Below are 14,619 nucleotides of genomic sequence, written 5' to 3' on the forward strand. Positions count from 1 at the left end.
AAAAGTTCATTAATGTTTCAAAAAGCAATAGTAATTGATATAAAATCATTTGATTTATTTTTATAAAGATATAAATTTATTAAGAAAAACACGATAAACGAAAGGTGTATAACACCTGGCGATGCGGCGCGTGCGCACAGCGCTGCCGAATTTCGCCAACGTTGTCTCAGGCGCCAACGCAGAATGACTTTGCGAATATAATAATTCTTGAAATTGCGTCATGGCTTCTTGCTAATATATTAAGGGATAGCGTGATATATTTGAAATTAGTTTTATCACAGTCACACAGTAGGTACCAATGCACTATTATTAAGGTTGTAAAAATTTACCTAGATAACATTACTATATATATATTTTATATTTGTTGTTTTCATGTATTTGTTGGTTGTTCGAAATACGAATATAAATTAATTATCAAAAAAATGTAAATATAATTTTTTTACAATAAATAATATTTACTGGGAATTTTTGAATATCAAATATATTAAGTAGGTTATCCTACATTTCAACCCACATTTTGAATGCTAGTTTTGTAAAAATCCGTTTTTGTATAGTTTTTCTATCTACAAAGATAGAATGTTTTTTAGGTTGTTCTCAATAGTTCTCAATACCAAGTTTTAGAATGAAAAACACTTTGGTGACTTCAAAACATGGCTGAACTATTTGAGTATAAACACACAAAAAAAAAATTTAAAATAAAAAATATAATATTCAAATAATTCAGTGTACGTCTACATTTCGTAGGTACAAATCCAGTCCCCATAACAATAATTAAAAACATGTTTAAATGATATTAAAATAAAAATATATAGGTACACAACATTCAAGTAGGTGATCATAAGAACATGTGTTTATGTCTAACATACAATGTAAGGGTCAGATTTCGGCGGCATTCTTTAAGGCTTTCGAATATTTAAACTTATATTTTTTTCAAGTCCATTACAAGTTCATGATCGAAGTCAAAACTGAATTAAACATAACATTATAATTTGGTTTATCTATGCCAATACACAGGCAGTTTTAAATAAATATTGCGATATTTTCGCTTTAAATTGTGAACGTGATATAATTTTTTTAGAATTTATTAAAAATTATTATTAATTTATTAAGAAAGTATTATCTAGATCGTTTTTATTAAATATCATTAATGATTGTAACTACTTATGATTTTAGTTGTGTTTATTGATTAAAAACATTTTAAATTTTGTTTTATTTTTTATCCACTTTATGAACAATAAAAAACACATAATTATTCTCAGAAAGGCTGAATGAAGTCATTCGTGATTAATATAACAAGAGATAAAATATTCGAAATTGTTAAAGTAAAAAAGGTTTTAACAGACATATAATTAATATCTCAATCGTCGCTACAAATAATTTTGGTGGGAACATCCTGTTGCCTGATTGAGACCGATATTTATATATTTTTTTCTGGAATAGCTTTTCGTTTCTTGACAAATGAGTGACCACCTCTCGTAGATACGGCGCTCCCATGATAATGCTTCAGAGCAAAATAAGTCAAGCGAAATAGGCCTTTTTACGTAGGACATAAGTTACATAAAGGTTTATTTGTATATGCACTAATTATTTCGTCGTGTTTTTGTTTATCAGGTTATTAAGATATGCGATATTGGGACAGTTGGATGCCGGCGCCAGCATTAATAAGAGGTATTCGCATAGCTGGCGCTTCTGACGGACGGTTCAAACAAATTCCATCATATTTCTTAGAATTATATTTATCAAAGATTAATGTTATCTTTTTCGAAGTAAAGTTTTTACTTAATACATTTTTGTATCGCTCATAAGGTTGGCAATGCTTCATAAAAAAAATCATTCTCAAGAAGCGATTCTACTTACTCTTAATAAGGCAGCGATATTATTTTAACGTCTCATAGAGTTTGATGACGGAATTAATTTAAATGTAGTAATAAGATCCCGTATAAGTCTCATTGGTCTGTAAGGCTTTCTCTCGTTTCGTGAGCAATGAGGTTTGGTACTTCTTCCAACACAGCGTTCTATTGCATGTTTTGCGGAATTTCTTTCAACATGTGATTGATTTCAGATGATTTTTATCAATAACATAAATTTGTGAAAAAAGTTTTTGTTCTATTCAAAAGTGTAACTAAGTTTTGAAGTGGCGGCTCAAATAAAGTGGAACCACTTCCCATCCACTGACGCGGATGTCATCAACTCCAATTAAGTAGTTACTTTTAGCATTAGGGTAACTGCAGTACGCATGCTCAATCTTAATCTTATTAAATTTCTAAATCTCTACTTAAAAAAACCTTAAGTTGACAGCATTTACCCTATACTTTTTATGGTGCGATGTAAAAAATTACGCACACAAACATTTTGTCATAAATCAAATGAAATTGGCCAACTGGTATAGCTGATTTTCAGTCAACGACGAATATTACGTGTATTTACACAAGATTGAAACCAACTGGTCAATCACTACCAATGTCTCAAAATGTAATTGTACCAAAATTACTAACCTCTCTTTGAAATTAGGTCTATTTATGTGTAATTGTTTCTGTAAAACATAATATTATAATATTATAACTTTTTAATAATACGCCCAAAGTGTAAATGTAACAGTGGTAGTGTGGCGCAGCGAGGACGTCACGTCTCTACAGTAACGGGTTGCCGACCATCTCGCCCGCTTTTTGTGCCGCACTGTGGACCACCCAACACGACTCGCTATATTATTTTATTATACAATAAACAAATTTATTGCTTCATATGGCTATTTACGTTTTTATTTATAAGGGCTTTTTGTTTACGAACAACCTTCCGACAGTATTCGCGCTTTAAACATTTGTACATTCACAGTTTTTGTGTCGAACGTGGGTAATAAAATCAGTAAATTTATAATATTAATGAGGTACTAATTTCGTGATATTCCGTATGCGTTAATATTGCAAAAATACATCAATTATTCATATGGTATTAAAGACAAGGCAAAACATTCCTCGGTAACAATTAACATAAATTAAAGATTTATGAATCGTATATAAATATTTAAACTTACCTGTAGGTAATCCTTATTCATAATCGTGCAGACATAATAAAGTGGAAGCATAAGTGAATTCGCAGAGACAACTTAAGCAGCTAAGCGAGCTTTCAACGCGCATTTAAGTGCTAATTAGTTTTATGGCAAAAAATAGAACATCCACCATCGATGGGTAATATCAGTAATTATGGATACAGTTGCCTACGGTGACCATAAATTATATTCATAGACAAATATTTTGAAAGAAAATTATATTTTATTCATAGTTATATAATAACGTTAGATAGTTTCTCGTGTCATTAAACGCCAGTCCTATTTGAAAATTCTTTTGCGTTCGAATAGACGTTCATTAATGCTGGGTTACAACGTTAAAGAGTGGAGCATTAATACTGAACTAAGTCAACCGATGTGGCAATAAATAGTAAAAATGTATAAGTTAAAAAAACACCAGCGAAACTACGGGACACAGCTTGGTGTAAGTTAAAACTAGAGCCGTCATAGGCCATGTCGGCCATACCCTTGAAAACAAAGAGTTTGGGTCATATTAGAAAGTAAAATAAAATCGCACGAGGTATTGTTATTCCGGCTCTAGCTTTAAGCATCACTTGTTTTAAAAAAAAGGTGGGAAATAAGAAAGGATAATTTAATTGTGATATTAATTTAATATTTATTTATGAATTTATAAAATTAACACGCTATTTTATATTGGCGAAAGTACTTGCTATTAGCGTGTACTGTACACAAGTGTCAAGTAACATGGTTACCCTAGTTAGCAAAGTGGCAGATGTAGTGAATTATAAGGACATTTAGATGCGTGTTCAGGCCAGGACAGCGTATAGAGACGTCAATTGGACCTCCCAACGTGTAGCTACCAACTATGATACATTGTAATCGATGGTTTATATAGAAACGATTGAACGCATCACTCAGGTCTTTCACTGAAATGAAAACCGTATGAGAATAATGTTAAAGTTCTTTGAATTAGTCTTATATGGAGGAAAAGAATGAAGCGATTTTTTGCAGCAAATGTGTATAAAGTTACTACGTAATATATTGCTCCATAAGTTGAATTAGAAATATTTTCTTAGAATTTTGAATTCACGTAAAAAATGTTCGAGAAAAAAAAAATCAACTATTTAAAATTAATAAATACTATGTTACATTTAATTTAATTAAGAAATAACTGCCAGATCATAAATGATTAATATTGTCATCTGATGACACATAACACAAGTTATACTTATGCAGAGATATTACCTACATTAAATTGAATTTTAAATAAATTTAAACGTATGCAATACAATAAAAAAAGTAAAAGAGCAACTCATACTTTTCTTTTATTTTTAATCTCAGAGCTAACTTGTGACTATACTTACTATTTTTACAAATTCATCAAACTTATTGGACACACGAAGCGGCGTGGTAGTTCTCTTTTTTAATCTACATTTTATACAAAACCCTTAGTGTATGTATGTACATGTAAATCTGGCAAAGATTATATTAATTCTCTTTCATTATTACTGGATGAAAACGGCGCAATATTCAATATCTCTGTAGATAATCGGCTGAGTTCGCAACTTAGGCGCTCGGTCGTTACACGTTACACAATGCGAGTAAGCAACAATTTGTTTAATACTGCTTATCGTATCTAACAGAGCAATTTATCCAATTAGGTGTCCCGCTCTCCGACCACCCACGAAGCGGGGCTATTAAAGCTAAATTATAATTTATTTACTTGCCTTTATTTTGGACGGCAACCGATTTAAGACCGGAATGAGAGCGTGTTTGAAGGTAATTTCTCGTCTGCGGATTGAAGTTAAGACTTTTAATGGATTAGTAGCTTTTGATGTTTAATTTATATATATCGTTAAGAAAGCAGTGATTTGCTAAGTAAGCTATTTATAAGTGGACTCAAACCAGTTATTAGCAAGTTTAGCTTTTTATCATTCAGATACGAATAATAATTTTGCCTTCTTTTATGATTTTTGGTTAATTAAAACTGAAATTGATGAAGTTAATATAAGCAATTTACGACGTTTTCCGTGAATTTTTTAGAGAATTATATGTCATTTATTGTATTAGACCACAGATTTTCATCATCGTGAGAGTAACACTCAATACGAAATCATGCGCTTTAAATTCAAGCTAGATCATGAAAGCGATTTTATCAAATAAATTAGTTCCTTATCAATGAATGTATTGTTTGAAATTGATTTTCATCTGTGTCTCAGAAACGAAACCATTGAAGTGGTTTGTTTGTCGTATATTATGTTACCATTAGAAGAATCATTATATGTTTAATTTATTTATTTTATTTGTTTTAAAAACAATTGAGGATTTATCTCACGGCGCATGTACGCCTACTCTCATCTGATATGACGACAAATCTGACTTGACCAGAAAGAGTTCCGGTGCAGGGTTAACAGCTAAAGAAGTGTGAACTCTGATATTTTCTTGACTACAAGCTTCTCTTTATTCTATTACCTTCGGATCTGCAGCTTTGCAAGCTCGCCAGTAGACTAACAAGTTGTTCAAAAATATTTAAAATCAAAGACAAAAAAATAAAAGAAATAACAGAAACTCTAATTGTGTACGTACTTTTAATAACTTTTTGGCATTTTGTTATCGTTAAAGATTAACGATTGAGAAATTCATAAAAATCGTTTATACTAGACGTAGACTTTATTAAAAATATATAAAATGTAATAATGTAGAAAATAATTCGCACTTTCAATGGAAAAAGTAAAATATTCAAAGAATGTAATATTTAAAAATTCGTTTTTTATATAATTATTTATAAACGTTTTTTAATGTAATATCTGACTTATTTAATTTTTCAGATCGAAGAACTCTCTCATCTTTGCTATTTTTTTGTTTAGTCGACACGTGAAAGGTATATCCCTAATAACATGTTTAATATTCTCTACAATTGTTACGAGGAACCTGATTTTTAATAGTCCACGTAAAACGTTTTTTTGATGACGTTGGAATTTCATAAGTAACTATATAAGGCATAAGCTTTATAAGGATAAGATCTATGTGAGAAACATTTTTAATTGAAACTATAAAAGGACGTCGCCATATATAAGTAACTAGCAGATTGTCGCAGCTCTACCTGCGTATTTCATAATTTATTATATTATATAGTCATGCTATTAAATCTAAAAAACAGAGTTCTAAATTCAAAATTCTTCGTCGAAGTCGTACAACCTCAAAAAAGCTGTTATATAAGAAGATAAATATTTAAGTCATCAATATATAAAGTTCGTTTAAAATTTTAATAGCAACCGGCGTTCTGGGTTTTCAGAAATCAAGATGTGGAATTGATTTCCAGCCATGGAGGAGCAAGCAACCATTCCGTGGAAATTATGCTTTTGGGAAAGAATACCAAAATAACTGGTTTTTTTATCTGCGAAGACTTTAGTAAACGAAGTTAATTGTTACTAAGTGAGTGATCGAATATCGCTAGTTTGTCTTGCTATCTTGTCTGTAGGTATAGATACGAACAGTACGTTTTATTGTTTCCAATGTTCGCAGTATTTGGCAGGTTTTACGACTGTTTCGCGAAGTATGCTATGGATTTTATGGTATACCGTCTGCGTATGTTGTAAGCAGTCACGCGATTTCACATAATCATTTATTCTGAAACTTTATTGGCAAACATAACACATTGTAACGTTTATATTGCTGTATATAATAATATATAATATAATTCTGATCATGTTTCGATTACTTTTACGATCTTGCTGGTGTCAGAAGGACAAATTTCAAAGGTTATTATGTATATAATGATAACACAGTATATTTTAATAAATGAAGAGATGTTTTTTTGAGTTTCCGAGCTGCAATAACTTATAAACCAATTTAGGTATATAAAATTGTTGTAGTATATATAATATGGTCAAGCAGGACAGCTCTGCCGACGGTTTTGCCTTTAAAATATAAATATGTATTTAAGCAAGTAATTTTTGAAGAGTTTCATTTAGGAATGTAGGATACCTTCATTAATATGAAGGTCTTCTAGGTTCTCGACTATTTAATATTAGTAAATATATAAATAACTAGCAGAAATCTTGGCTTCACCTAATGAATTCATTTTGTGACGAGAATGCTTTAAGAACTTGTATCCAACCCTGTATAAACAAAAGTGGGTTAGACGATTTCCATCCTTGGGGTTGAAGATTGCTTCGTAACAAATTCCATCAAAATTAATTGAGTAGAAAGCACAGTAGGTAGAGAGATCGACAAACAGAGTTACTCTCGGATTTATAATATTATTACAGATTCGTACATAATATATCTTATAATTTGTAATGTGTTTTAATTAATTCTATCTACTTATATCCTACAATTATTTAAAAAAAAAACATTCATATACTTAATAAAAAATTCCGATAAAAGTTTTCAAGCACATATCATATAAATTTCATTCAATACTAACAATTGCATCATAATTCGTTCCAAAAATAAAAGTTATATAACTTTATTCTCATTTTCCTGCCAAGAACACATAGGTCCGTAGGAAACAAAAATAATGGCGATCCTAAATTCATAAGCATTGGCTAAAATTCAAGTCAGCACGATGAAACACGCCTATAAATTCGTCAATGTCTGTTGAGTCTAGACGTACTCAACAAATTTACTAAGCAGACCCTGGTCAGTGACCGGAATCACTAAACAATTTTGAACTGAATATATTTAAACGCCCAATTGATACAACTTAAGCGTTGACATTCATATGAGAGACCTAAAATTATTTGAATACTAATAAGTTTTTGTATTCGTGCAATTACGTTACATGATTTACTTGTTTCTTTTCCCAATTATTTGCTATATGCTTATTTGTTAAGTCTTTAGACTAGAGTTTATCATATGGTAACATATACTCTATCCCAACCATAAGAGGAGAAAAACCAAATAAACAACCTTTGACAACAAATTGACGCGATATTATTGGTCCAGAGCTTGATTATTCACTACAGATTTGCGAAAAAATGGTGCTTTGAACGTCGACAAAACTGTTATCGGAATTTAGGAAGTAAAATAAAATTGGATATAAGTTGTTAAGTGTAATAGTGTATTATAAATAAAGATATATTAATCATAAACTCTTAGTAGTGCAAAATATAGCTGAGTTATTAGCAAATCGCACGAAATACGTAAATATAACGTTTTTTATCTTTATTCCTACTTCGATTGGAATAGGCTCTATATAGTGATAAGAAAAACATATTTTCAATACAATATTTATAGTATATAATTAATATTTCTTCATGTCTACTTATATAAAAGCAATCGTGATTTTAAGTCAAGACCGAAATGTTGCATCTACAATCGATTTATCTTGGGAATATCTTTAAAATTTATTAATATTTCACTCCCCTCCAACCCGGAACAATAACTATTTTGACAAAAAAATACTACTATATGTTTGGAGAAATTATATGACTAAAAAGATTGACATTTAAAGATTGTAACAATTTCTATCAACTAAGTAATCTTCTTGTATTGGCGTCCTCAAGTTGTAGCGAGATTTATTTTTATAAGTCTGGGTTGTACTCCACACAATGAATTAATGCTTATTTAAAGGTAAATTGTCGTGACTCAATTTCCCTGACTACAAGTTCCTAATATTAGTGTTATTCTTGAAAAATAATTTATAAAATCCATTAAAGGTTCATTCATAGCATATTTATTACAATAATTAAAAGAGTACATGAAATTGTCACGACGCTTGTAACGTCAGTATCTACTCGTAAATTAAGCTCGTGAAACTGCTAAACGTGTCTACTAAAATATTAAATAAATTAGCTAATTTCATTTTAATTTATTGTTACTAAATCATATCTACTAATTTTATGTACAGTTTTAATAAATAATTATGCTACTTTTAATATTTGATAATGCAATATTACCTACTATAAAAATCAATTTAATAAATTTATTTTTGCTTGCCTATCAAGGGCGTAATGTATCAGTTGCATGTAGGGTATCATAATATTTTTAAATGAAACTAAATGATTTTTATTAATATTGTAATTATTTAAATATATTTAAATATATTGTATAACTTCTCCATAACCGAAATTGGATTAGGTAGTTTTTAAATTGCATAATATGCATTTATAAATAAATAGTTAGGTTTTCATTCCACATACACGTTGTTTTCTTATTTTACGCATAATTAAATAACCAAAAATATTAACAAATAATAAATAAACATAATTGAAATAAATTTGTAATAAAAGATTATTAGGAATTTAACTGTTACAATATTTTTTAGGCCGCTTGCCATGCGTCTACATCGCGAAGCTACACGCGATACCTATTACGATTCCAAAAATTGTTGATTAAGGTTATTATATTCTCTTATGGAAATCATTCAACGAAATCACTGTATTATTAACTCGAATAGTAAAGGTATCCACGTCCTCAATTCTTATAATTGAAATGTTTAACATAGTGGTCTCAATCTCGTCCCTCGCGACGTTCCTAGAAGATGCATAGGGAGACGTCCCGCTGCGTTTTCGCCCAAAGTGTCAAAATGTCCGAGGTAAACCACCCCGAAGGAACCATAAAACATTATTTCTTCATTTCATTCGTTCAATTTAAAATGATCTTTAATACCGTAGCAGTAAGGGCAGTTCTACTGAATAAGTTACTTTGCGTTCCGCCGTATATTTGCGGTGCTTAATATCATCGGGGTAGATCTCGTTGCATTCTTGACTCTCAGTAAGTTTGAATCAATAGAAACATTTACGCTCCCAGAAATTCTTGGAAGGTTATTGTGAAATCGCGTTGTCGTCAGGTGTAGCTGTAGCGTTAATTCGCTCGTATAACTTATTTGACTGAACCTTTAAACCGATTTATTATCCTCGTAATCGGATACGATTCTGGACCATTATAACGTATGATTGTATCATCGACTACCGCATATTCTGTAACATGAACCAGGATAAAGAAGTGTTTAGAAAAGGTGTTATTTTATTTGTGATTGCCTATTTATAAGTAACTATTATTATAGTAAGTATTTTGATGATTACCTTATTATTCATTAATAGTTATCACTAACATAATAATTTTATTATAAATATTCAATAAACTCATCGCAAAGCAAGTGCTTTTTGTTATTTTTATTAATAGGCAAGTATGAAAATATTTTACCAGGAATGCACGTTTAATTGGTTCAACATTTATAATTTGATGTAGAATATTTTTAAATGAATTATGCTAATATTATATATTGTTATTACTTTTTTTAAACTACGTATTCAAATGAGACAGATTGTAATATCATATTACTTTAGATTCTAGTTGCAGAATGTAAATAGTGAGTTCGGGCGCTTTCTAAGCGAATACTGTGAAGCAATCACAACTATTTATTGAAGATTTGTAGATGATACATTTACCGGAAAGTACACGGCATTTAAATAAATTAATTACAATAAATACGTATGATTTAAAATTTGAAAAATAAATTACGAAAACTTAAGTATAATTTATATACACATAATATATCATATATTAACGTCTTCTGACAATTAAAGTGCTGGTTACAGTACTATCTGATATTGTTTTAAACAAGCTATTTGACTTTTAGATAGATGAGAAGTTTTAGATACAGACGAATAGATCACTTGGCTTAATATTTATTTTATCTAAAAAGTATCACATGGATGGTGTCACACATGAATCATGGTCATTGTTTAACTATACTCTTGTTATTTAAATACTTTATTAACCACTACAAAGTAAATGGGTTAAAAGGCGGACTTAATGCCTGAAGGCATTCTGAGCCAGTCAACCTTTAGGTCAAACAGAAAACCATGAAGGCGGTAATTAATCATTGACAATATATAACAATATACATACTGATATATAAAACTATAAAAATAATACATACATACACATATAGCATCTACAAAATAAATATTGATCTATATAATATATAGTAAAAACACATATGTCATGGGAACTAGGAATGGGAAAATAGTCATTAAACATAAGCTACTAAAACGTGTTTAATTTAATCAAATTTATTTCAAAATATCTGTTAAATAATTGACGATTATTTAAATAATACTTCAGATTTATCACTTCGAGCCCACGCATAATTGGACAAACTCGTTTTGAATTTAGATATGCTAATATTATAGAGGTATTCAAGCGTAAAAGTTTTTGTTTTAATTATAGCCACAGAACTGTACTTAACTAATCCATTGAAAATAGCGGATGAGTTACGCAATGAGTTAATATTATTAATTGAAAACTAATTATAATGCAGTTACGACACGAATAAGAATGCGGCTCGATAACGAGAAACCTTAACTTGGCTTAAAGTGTAAATCTAAGGTGTATATTATTACGTTCTAAATGTTGTTAAAGTTTATGAAAATTTATGAGAATAACTGGTCAATTCTGCCTGCTAATTAGGGGTAAGTAAATTATATTAAGGATGTACATATTGCAGTGTTGCTCTGTTATATTGTACACAATCGTTAGGCTTAAATGTATATCCGGAACTCCGGACTGTAACTACTTCCTATCTTTAGTTTTTAGCCTCTCACAATTTGTAAACATAAACTAAGAACATGAAAGCTCACTGTTAAGGTTTAACCTTTCAATTCACTTAACTATTTCAGTAATCATATTAAATATTCAATCCATTGCTATTGCAATGTGCTATAAAACTTTAACTACAGTGAGCTTTTCGCAAACGCTTGTGGGATCCTAAATTGCGCAGCCAGCGATCGTAGATTCATACGGTGTTTGGCGCGGCGCTTTGATTTATGTCGGAACATTTGTCAAATTGACATGTTAATGACCAGTTGATAGGTGGGAAGAATAATATTAAATGCCATTGATATGTACTTAACAGCGCGACCTGCGATCACTGAGTTTAAATGAGCCTTTTATTTATTAGAAATACAAAGTGTTCGTACTTTTAATTACTATGTATTTATTTCTTGAATAAGATATATGCGTAATTTTATTACGTAATTATTTGTTATTGTATTTTGTTCTACTAGGAGTCACTTGTAATTTAATAATATTTTGTACTCAGTAATTACATTTATATAATAGCACTTCAATCAACGTAGAAGCTTTTATTCTGATAGGTTTGACTTTATAATCTAATATATGATATATAAGATATAGTAATAAGAATAAGATTTATGATATCTCACAAGGTATATACATAATATATTGACCGTGATAAGTATACAATCTGATCACAAATAAAATTTGAAATATTGACGTCATCATTGACATCGCTAGTATCAATTGTAAAAGTTGACAACTACCAAAGTGGAATTCGTTTTATGTAGTAAAATTCGCTTATAAAAAAGACACAAGTAAAAACAAAAAACAAAAGTAAATACTTTTGTTTGTAAATACCTTACTGGTAGGCATAAGCCTCCTCTCGTCTTTAGAAGGTTTTAGAGCTTACTCTACAACGCTGTTACAGTTACAAGTAACAGTTTTCTTCATCACTAAGCACAGTAACAATTTAAGATGACACTCTGTAGGGCTTGCCCGGATTTAAATTTGTGTTTACGATTCACGTATCCTATTCCAGCCAAAGACTGTATGGCATCAAATAAAATAAGTAAATTTCCATTTAATTTATCATTACCGTGACAGCTGGTGTCTTCGAAAATTTCCAATATAAATGTCTCCAAAGACTCGTCTCTGGTGCTGTCAACGATGCCGTCTATATTTATCATTTTATTTTTAATATTGCCGACATAGGCTATACATTAGCGCCATTTATCCGATGTTAGGTATTCGAGCTATGCTGTCCTTTAGTAAAACATTATCTATACAATTTATTCTTTTTTAAACATTTATCTATATAATAACTCAAACAGATGGATGCAGGCGCAATGCAATTGCTCCTTTACTTGCCGGTTATCTTATCGTTTGTTTAGCACGTTTATTACTGTATTTTACTATCTGTAGAGTTATTTTGTAATAATAAACTCGAAACTTACCGCTGAAATTGTGCGTGAAATCTCAAAATGTCACATTCACTGGTTATATGATACCAATAATATTTAGGAATGCATATCAAAGGGTAGACAAGTAATTTCGTGAAAATAGTGACATTTTACAGAATAGTGTCGCTAATTCCGATTTTAATTTATTTGCATAATTTAGTTCGTTTCCGACATTTTTTGTATATATTGTCATATTATGAATCCACGGATATATTAAAATGTTTTGAAATAGACCAGAAAATAATCTTGACAATAAACTTTTCTTATTTATTTAATTCTTTTTTTAAAGGATTTTTATTTATTAAGTAATACAATTTCTTTATTATTTTTTATATAAAGAATAAGGTTCTCCACATAATTTAAAACTATCGAATAAATTAATTTAAGATAAATTTAATTTCTGTTAATTTTAATTTTTACAATTCACAAATTAACTTTATCATTTTTTTAAAATAAAATAGCCTGTTGGTTTCCAAATCATCCCTAAGATTTATAAAAAGGATGTCCTTTTGGCCGCCTTGGGCCGAGAGAGCAATTCTTATACATATTTAAATATATATTTATCTTAGACATATTTAAATGATCACGTTTATGCGCAAACGCAAATGCCAAAAATATTACCTCATTCTAACAATTCGATAGGACGGAAAATCACACACGATCGGTAAGAGTTCAGACGCAGGCTTTAAGTGCTTTCCGAGTTAGGGTGAGCTTACAGTGCACTTCTAGACTCCGGATTGATATATTTGAAGATTAAAAATATATTGACAGAAGAACTAATATTTTTAATATTTCTGATCGGGTCTTAAACCCAGGAACTCGCAATTTACAGCCGTAGTGGACAGCCACTAGACCAACGAGGCAGTTTTGAGATGTATAATATATAATCATAAATATATAGCTAAAACCTATAGAGCTACTTTTATGGTATTAAGATTTCGGTTACCCATTTGCATTTGATAAAATATGACAATAAACTATAAAACCGTAGAGATTAACCAACTATAAAAATAATAGGATATCATCTTAGATATAACTTTAAGTATAATGACGAAGACGGCATGAATAAACTAGAAGAATAATAAAATTTTATGTTCAACATTCAGAGAGCGGATTGGTTATATCAATTTACATAACATTTATAATGGTATTAACACTAAAATGTAAGCCCGTTCCAACTTAGTAGAGTTTTATTACGATTTTCGAGTTATTTTCAGCATTGTGGGTTCAATTCTGTAATACATAATACTTATAAGTCGTTTGTCAAAAATTCTTCGTATTGCTTTATGTATACAACCTTTTTTATAATCTGTGCGTATCTTTCATTGTTCCTTTACGTTAGTAGAGAAAAGACAAGCGAGGTTTTGTTACCTGTCGTTAATTTTGATCGATCGGCTGAATTCACGAACATGTTATGAGGCAATCCTTTCTGGCTCGAAGGACCATTTTTGATAGACATTGAGATAATAGTGTTACTTACAGTATGGATTTGTAGTTTTCTATGGATGGTCCTGCGGGTGGATTCGGCGGCACTCTCTCGGCACGCCCGCTAAATAAATTCATTAGTTAAATCACCGCCGGCGGCGTTTTATGTCGGTAACTTCA

The sequence above is a fragment of the Vanessa tameamea genome, chromosome 2 (genome assembly GCF_037043105.1).
Source record: "Vanessa tameamea isolate UH-Manoa-2023 chromosome 2, ilVanTame1 primary haplotype, whole genome shotgun sequence".
In the NCBI taxonomy this organism is placed as follows: Eukaryota; Metazoa; Arthropoda; class Insecta; order Lepidoptera; family Nymphalidae; genus Vanessa; species Vanessa tameamea.